The sequence below is a fragment of the Nothoprocta perdicaria genome, unplaced genomic scaffold (genome assembly GCF_003342845.1).
Source record: "Nothoprocta perdicaria isolate Ctin4 unplaced genomic scaffold, notPer1 scaffold_3, whole genome shotgun sequence".
Lineage (NCBI taxonomy): Eukaryota > Metazoa > Chordata > Aves > Tinamiformes > Tinamidae > Nothoprocta > Nothoprocta perdicaria.
In genome coordinates, this window is record NW_020455532.1 from 11,518,721 (window position 1) to 11,525,900 (window position 7,180).

Genomic DNA, 7,180 nt, shown 5'->3' on the forward strand with positions numbered 1-7,180 from the left:
TATTTTTTATATATTTTTTATATATTTTTTATATATTTTTTATATATTTTTTATATATTTTTTATATATTTTTTATATATTTTTTATATATTTTTATATATTTTTTATATATTTTTTATATATTTTTTATATATTTTTATATATTTTTATATATTTTTTTATATTTTTTTATATTTTTTTATATTTTTTTATATTTTTTTATATTTTTTTTATATTTTTTTTATATTTTTTATATTTTTTTTTATATTTTTTATATTTTTTTTTATATTTTTTATATTCTCCTTTTAGCCTGCAGAAACTATTTATCTCCTTCAAAACAGCCATATAATAAAATGTGTGGTGTTTGGCTCGCTTGTGGTCGAGGTTTTCTGGACTTTTTCTCCTTTTACAGCACAGAAGAGAATAAAGTAAGGTTTCAAGTTTTTGAACCTGTCAGCAGAAACTAGGAAACTTCAGATAACTAAAGGATTGTTAGGTGTTGTGGTACTTGTTGCCTGTGTTGAAGCTCCAGCTTTGATTTATTATAAGAGGGAGTTGGGGGAAAAAAAGACTTGTGCAACTATGGAGAAAAGAGGAAGCTCCTGGGCTCAAGCCCTGGAGGCAAAAGGGAGGCAGGGATGAGAGGAGCTGTGGAAAGGGGACATTAGGGGGTAGAGGAAAAGGGAATAAGGGTGTGGGAGAGCCTAGGGAGGAAGAGGACTCTAATTAGTTTGGGGTATTTGATTGAGATGTTGGGGCTAAGAATGGATGTCTCCAACCTCTCCCAGCAGCTGGAAGCAAGCAGGGCACATCTGAGTGATGGGATGGGGATATCCTTGTAGTTAAAAGTGAATGTATTTCCTTTTCTCCAAAATAATAAATTTATTAAAAAGAAAAAGAGAGTGTGTGTATATATATATATAGAGAGAGAGAGATTTTAATCTGTTCTAATTCTGTGAAATGTTTCTGCAAGCAGGAGAGCAAAAGGTGGGGAAAAAGTTTGCAAATATGTGCAGCATCTCACCCCAGCATTATCAAAATGATACGTTTTTCGGTTTTCGCTTTGAAAGAGGATCTCTGTTTCTGCCCAGTACAAGCCCCGCGAGAAGCAGAGTGCTGGGTGTAACCTGAAACTGAGCTGGACGTTCTCGTTGCAGGAGGAGGTAATTCGGGGGCGTTTGCCCATGAAGGCTCCCCTCCTCCTCCTCCTGAGCTTGCTGGATTCTCCAGTTCTACCATTGCAATGCAAAGCCCATCCTCAGCCGGGCTGCTTGCTCACCCACCGCTGCTTCCATGGGGTGCTGATACCCCATGGAAGTTGGTACAAAGCTTTAGGCTTGCAGATGTCTTGGCAGTGCCCTTGCAAATGCCCCATGCTAGCCTGCCATCCAACCTGTGCTTGCTTCTCTTCACCCCTGCCAGGACAGCGATGAATTGTCTGAGGATAGAGAAATCAGCCCAGGTTGGGCTGAAACAGCTAGAAACCATCACAGGTTATCTCCGGGTTTGCTCACATTTTGGGTTTTAAAAAGGTAACTTTCTATCCTAAGGAAAGAGTAATATTTATAGTGGGTGCAAAGTGGGATATAATCCTAGCCGGAATCTCAAGGCAAGGCCCTTTGGGGTCTGTCTCTTCCCAGGCAGGGGTGTAGCGTCTCATGCATATGAAGACATGCAAAAAAATGTTATTAAAGTAGAGAGTGTGTATTTCGATTCACAGGCTGCCTAGGGAAATTCCCACTCTGCCACAAAATGGCTAGCAATGATCTACTGGGCAGGAGACGAAACCCAGGATGGGGAGCGCTGCAAAAATTCATGGCAATGAAACTGAGCTAAAATGAATTTTGACATTTAATCCTAGATCAATTGGCAAATTTCACAATAGATAATTTTTCTCCTCACTCGGGCGAAGCGCAGCCGCGTGGACCCAGTGGAAAAAAAAATTAAAAAAGAATTAATTTCTAAAGATCAGGCGCCAATCTTTTCAGCGGGCTGAGGATGGGCACTCCCTCCTGCCGCCAAAATACGGAATAATTTCAGAGAAAAAAAGCCACCTATGCTGAGCTTGGATGATCATTTATAAGACAAAAATGACTCTGCGTTGCAAACTCGGAGATGCTTTAAGAAAGATTAATTCTGTGGGCAGTGGAAGGGGAGTGCTGGGCTTTGCCCCTCGATGCGATATGGCGAGATGATTCAATCTCCGAGATGCACGCCTGTAAAAAATGACTCCGTTACTTGGGGAGGAAGAGCACTGGAGAAACTGTTCAACGTGGTCACAGTAGGTGACATCCTTGAAATCAAAAGCAATGCTTCTTGCGAGCTGCCGCGCGGCAAAATTAAAGATGTGAAGCCAAATTCATCTCTGGTGTTGTAGTGCTGCACCTGGGATGGATTTCTTCTGTTATGGAAGTGGCAGAGAAGGTGACAGATGGTTTCGCGTGTTTTTGTAGCACTTGGTTACAGGCAGCAGACCTGCTCGTAGGGCCCCGTGCAAGAGGGAGATTAGATGTTTAGCTCTGGCTCTCCAGGGACTGGCAGCATCTCATTGCGTTTGCAGAGGTCAGAGCTGGCGGAACCCCTAGCATGCCCATAGAGTCCACGGGTTGCTTAACGTGGAAGAACATTTTCATCAAATGCTTATGCTTAAGAAGGAAACAGCCTGGACATGTCAGAACTTTTCATCACCTGCCTTAAGCACCAGATATAGCTGAGTGTTGCAGCCTCGTGGATTCACTGCATTTGTGTTGAGAGAGATTTTTTTGGGGGAGTAAAAAGTGTTTTGGTCATAAAAATTGTATGATTCTGCATTTGACTGGAGAGCAGGTTCCTTCCCTTGGGCTGAAGAACGTAAGCAGATGCATGAGTGTCCTTAATGCTTCTCCACCACGTTGGAGCTCGGTTTGTTTTGTTATATTTGCATTTCTGGAATGCTTTATCCTATCAATGACATTAATTACGGAGTAATTGCCCTAGTAGCATGTAACAACTCTCCTCCTTTTTTAAAGAGATTTTCACACAATGTGTAAACTTTGCCGTATATGTGCTACGTTTCCCGTGTCATGAAATAATGTGTAGACAAAATAATGTTTTTCCTGTCAGAAATTCAATGGGCATCTAAAGTGACAGGTGGTTAAATAGCTGCATTTAAAGGATGTCAAGAAGATTTTTTGGACAGGTACCAAAACCCGATGCCAAAAAGAAGGCCTAATACCATCTGTTTTGTAAGCAGAAAGATGCAATTTTACATTAGATTTTAAATGACACAAAATGCCAAATGCATAACCTTGATTTGTGGGTCAAATCTAGCTTATCTAGATTGCGGATGTTTTTATTTACCAGCACAGTCCCTAAGCCAGAGCCCACTCAGGTAAATGAACACACCTCCAGGCAGACCTAATTTCAGGAAATGGGAAATTTCTGAGTTGCATTTAATTTTGTTTTGTGTTACATGTAAATCCAGATGCAATGTGGACTTAATTAATCCAATTTCACTGCATTTTAATGTACACATTTGCATTGTGTTTATTGGCAATTGGCTTCATCCATTTGTTCAGCATTCTTCATACCCATTCAGACTACTGAATATTTAGAGATCTATATACTTCTGAGCAGAAATGAGAAGTGTAGCTTGGAATTAAATAGTATGATTAGGAGTTCTCAGACACAAACTGGGGATAAGACTAAAATGTCAAAACATAGCTGCATAATACAGTGGAAAATTGATATCCATATTTTAAAATAATAATCTGTGCAGTACTAAATTATTTTAAAAATAATGTGAGAAGGCATTTTAGGGGGTATGCTGGAAATGAGAATATACTTTTACAGTTAAAGACCAGTGAGTGCTGGAGGGCTACTTGGAAACAAATAATGAATCTGATAAATTCAGCCGCTTTTTCATGCTCTTAAAAAGTGCCTTTGAAATTATCGTTATTCAGGTTCAGTCTGATATTTAGCAATGCTCATTACAGAGTTTTCTCCTCTTTGTGAGCAGCCTGTTTGGCTTAAGTGGGATTGCTGAGGTAATGGTGCTGTTGTTTCTGTTCCACCAGCAATGTTAGGCATGAAATGTGACTTGTCATGTTTGTGGTCTTCTCTCGATGACCTGGTCAACACAGACCAGGGAGCTTCTGTGCTTTGGGTGTCACTTACTCATAAGCTTGCTAACAAGAACCAAGTTTCTTCTCCCTTGCTAGGGCTGGGTTTGGCTCTTGAGGCCAGTGGTGTCACTGGGTTTGCTGTTGCTGTTTGTTTGCCACTATGGCCTGTCTCTCTCTCCTTTGATGTTTAGCCAAAATGTAAGGTATTTGCTCTTTTTTTTTCCTGGTTTCCTGGGGAGTTAATCAAAGGCTGGTCCATGGAGTCAAGGGAAAGCTGACTGCTCTGAAGGATGTCCATGCCACGGATCTCCATGCTCTCTCCAGGTCCATGTGGTGCCTAGCTCTTCCTGTGCTAGACAAGTCCCAGCTTTCCTGGGGCTCAGCTAGGAGAAGAGGAATGACTCTGATATGACACGAAGGGCAAAACCCCCAAACCGCAGTGTTGGGGCTGAGCATCCTCTCCCTGCCTGCAGATCTGTCTCATTTATGCCCCCCTTCTCTAGCTCTCCTCCCAGATTTTTCATGGATGGTCCTCAGAGGTCTATCAGCCTAGTTATTCTTGCAGGCTCCGTAGGTGCCAACAGCAGGTGTGTGGGCTGGTGCTGATCCCGCAATCTTCCCACTGCCTGGATGCGAGCTCCTCGCTTGGCGAGATGAGCTTCTGTGGAGACAGGGCCTGTCCAGGCTGGTATCCATGGGGCAGATCATCATGAAGCTCAGCATCTCCAACCCCCAAGAGGTTGCTGCTCAATGAGAGATGCTCAACCTTCCTTTTCCTACCGCTAGCTCAGAGCTTGTGGGTCTGGTCAAGGGGGTCTGGGATGGAAAGCTGGTGTCAGGTTGTCTCTTTTGACAATCCAATGAGTACAAACGATGAAGATGTTCATGAGAGGAGCTGCAAGGAGGTTTGTTTGATAAAGAGCATTTTCTCTGCCAGCCTCTCTGGGTGTATATCAAAAAGAAAAAAGAAAGAAAGAAAAAAAAAAAGGATTTATGGATATTAATAGGAATAACACTTTGTGATGACTGATTTTTTTTTTTTTTTTCAGATCCATCTCTGTTTGAGATCTAATGGAGGCAGATGAATGTACAAAGTTTGACAGGGCTGATTGTTGTGAATCTCATGCTCCAGGGATCTGAGAAGATATTAAGAAAACATTGCTGTGTTTTTGAAAAGAAGAGCTTTTAAGATGGTTAAAATGCAACTATTCTGATGTCTGTCATTTAAAGGAAATCAGTTTGTGGCTGCTGAAGAGATGCTGTAAGTTTGGTGATGAAATGTGTTAATTTTTGTAGGAAATAACAGAATTAAATCCTGCTTAAACTGAAAAAAAGCCAATTCAGCCTTAGCTGTAAAGCTGCTAGCAATGTCTCCACAATATAAGAAATCTAATAATTATGATAATTAATAAAGATAATAATATAGTAAAACCTTGCTAATTCATACTAATGACTCAGAGGCTGCTTACTAATTACTGAATTTTGTGGATAAACAAGCCAGAATAATGCAACATAAAATACACTTTGTTCCATTATTTTGACAACTCGAGTTTAGTTTTAATTATTTATACTTCATAATAGACTAGTCGCTGTACTTGGGAGGATTTTACACAAAAATAATGATGCTTTAATAACTTGAGGTGGCTGCACAGTGTCTGCTGCAGGAGAGAGAAAGCCGGCAGGGCTGGACGTGCGCAAAGCGGGAAGAGGAAGGATTAGCAGGACGCGGAGCAGCAACGTTGTAATGCAAAATAGGGCACGTTTCTGCACCGCCGCGGCCGGAGAGCCCCCGTGCAGGCCCGTCTGTCGGGGATGCCTGTGAGCAGGGCAGCTTTGGTGCTAAACGTGGAAAAATTGATGCCGATTCTTCAGGAAAAAAAAAAAAAAGGGGGGGGAAAAAAAGCATATAGGCTGAGAAATAATAAACGGAAAGAAGTTTTGTGCCCAAATCAATTTTTATCCCTGGATAGTTTTTTTTTCCACCATCACGAGGGCTAAGTGCTTGTCTTAATTTCGATGAGAGCTATGTTTTGTACGTAATCACTCGATTCTTAAAGCTGGCCTTCAAAAAAAAAGAAAACAAAACAAAATAGAAACAAAACCAAAAATACACCCCCAAAACAACAACAAACAAAACAAAACAACCACCACTAACAACAACAACAAAAAAACCCTTCCAATCCTCATCCCCTTCTGGTCCCTTCCAGTTGGGAACACTGCTGAAATGGAGAATTGAATGTTTGTATAACATGATTTTTCAGCTGCATCACAAGGATATAGTGAGTCCTGTGCATGCTGCCCTGGTGGCTCCAGGTGCCATGAGGCTCCTTTTCCCCCCAGGTGTCATCCAGGTGGAGGTGGTGGCCCCAGAGTGAGAGGGGTACGACCAGACCTTGAGGAGCAAACTGGAAAGAACCAGAGAAGCAGAAGTACGAAATCAATAATAAGTGGAAGAGAAAAGGCAAAAGGAAACTAAGAGGCCGCTATGAAAAGGGACGGGAATGAAAGCAGGAGATCAAATGGAGGAGGTGGTTGACATATCAGAGCGCAATGTAACCGTGAACGAGTGGCAGCTGCTGAACTGGAGCAATCTTGGGTGCCCCTTTCCTGGCTTGTCCCAGCCAGGTCCCTCTCCACCTGCTGGAACTTCAAGGCAAGGTGGCCCTGCAAATCACCCCAGCTGCTCCTGAGGATCAATCAGAGGTGCAGGCAGAAGTGGGAGCACCTGTGTCACCTGCCCTGCACTGTCTTTAGGGCCAGCGCTGTCTAGGTAGCAGAGCCCTGAGCATCACCTCTGCTTTGATGGCAGGACCCCCCTTGTCTTCCCCGTGAGTAGGAACCATCTCCAGAGCTGGGGTGGTCTCTGCGGGATGGAGGAGAGCAACAAGGGGCGCAGACTTTTCCCCGCTCCCCCCCACAGCGCTGGGCTCCCACGGAGGCTACTGACGCGGGGGGCAGCGAGAGGGTGAGGGAGCGGACACGGGGGGCCGCGAGGGGAGGCTCGAGCCCTCCCCGCGGCGCGCGCAGAGCCCCGGGGGGCTCCTCCGGGGCGCCCTCCCGCCGCGGGCCCGGCGGCCGCCGCGAACAATAGCGGCCCC

At 43.4% G+C, this 7,180-nt stretch overlaps 1 long non-coding RNA gene across 1 annotated transcript in view; it reads left to right on the forward strand.

Annotated features, from left to right (window-relative positions):
- The window catches only part of LOC112949746, a 9,541-nt gene extending 4,379 nt beyond the window's left edge, over positions 1-5,162 (forward strand). The window contains exon 4 of the long non-coding RNA XR_003249873.1: positions 5,132-5,162. This is a non-coding gene — a long non-coding RNA (uncharacterized LOC112949746). The remainder of the gene's footprint in view (positions 1-5,131) is intronic.
- The last annotated feature ends 2,018 nt before the right edge of the window (positions 5,163-7,180 follow it).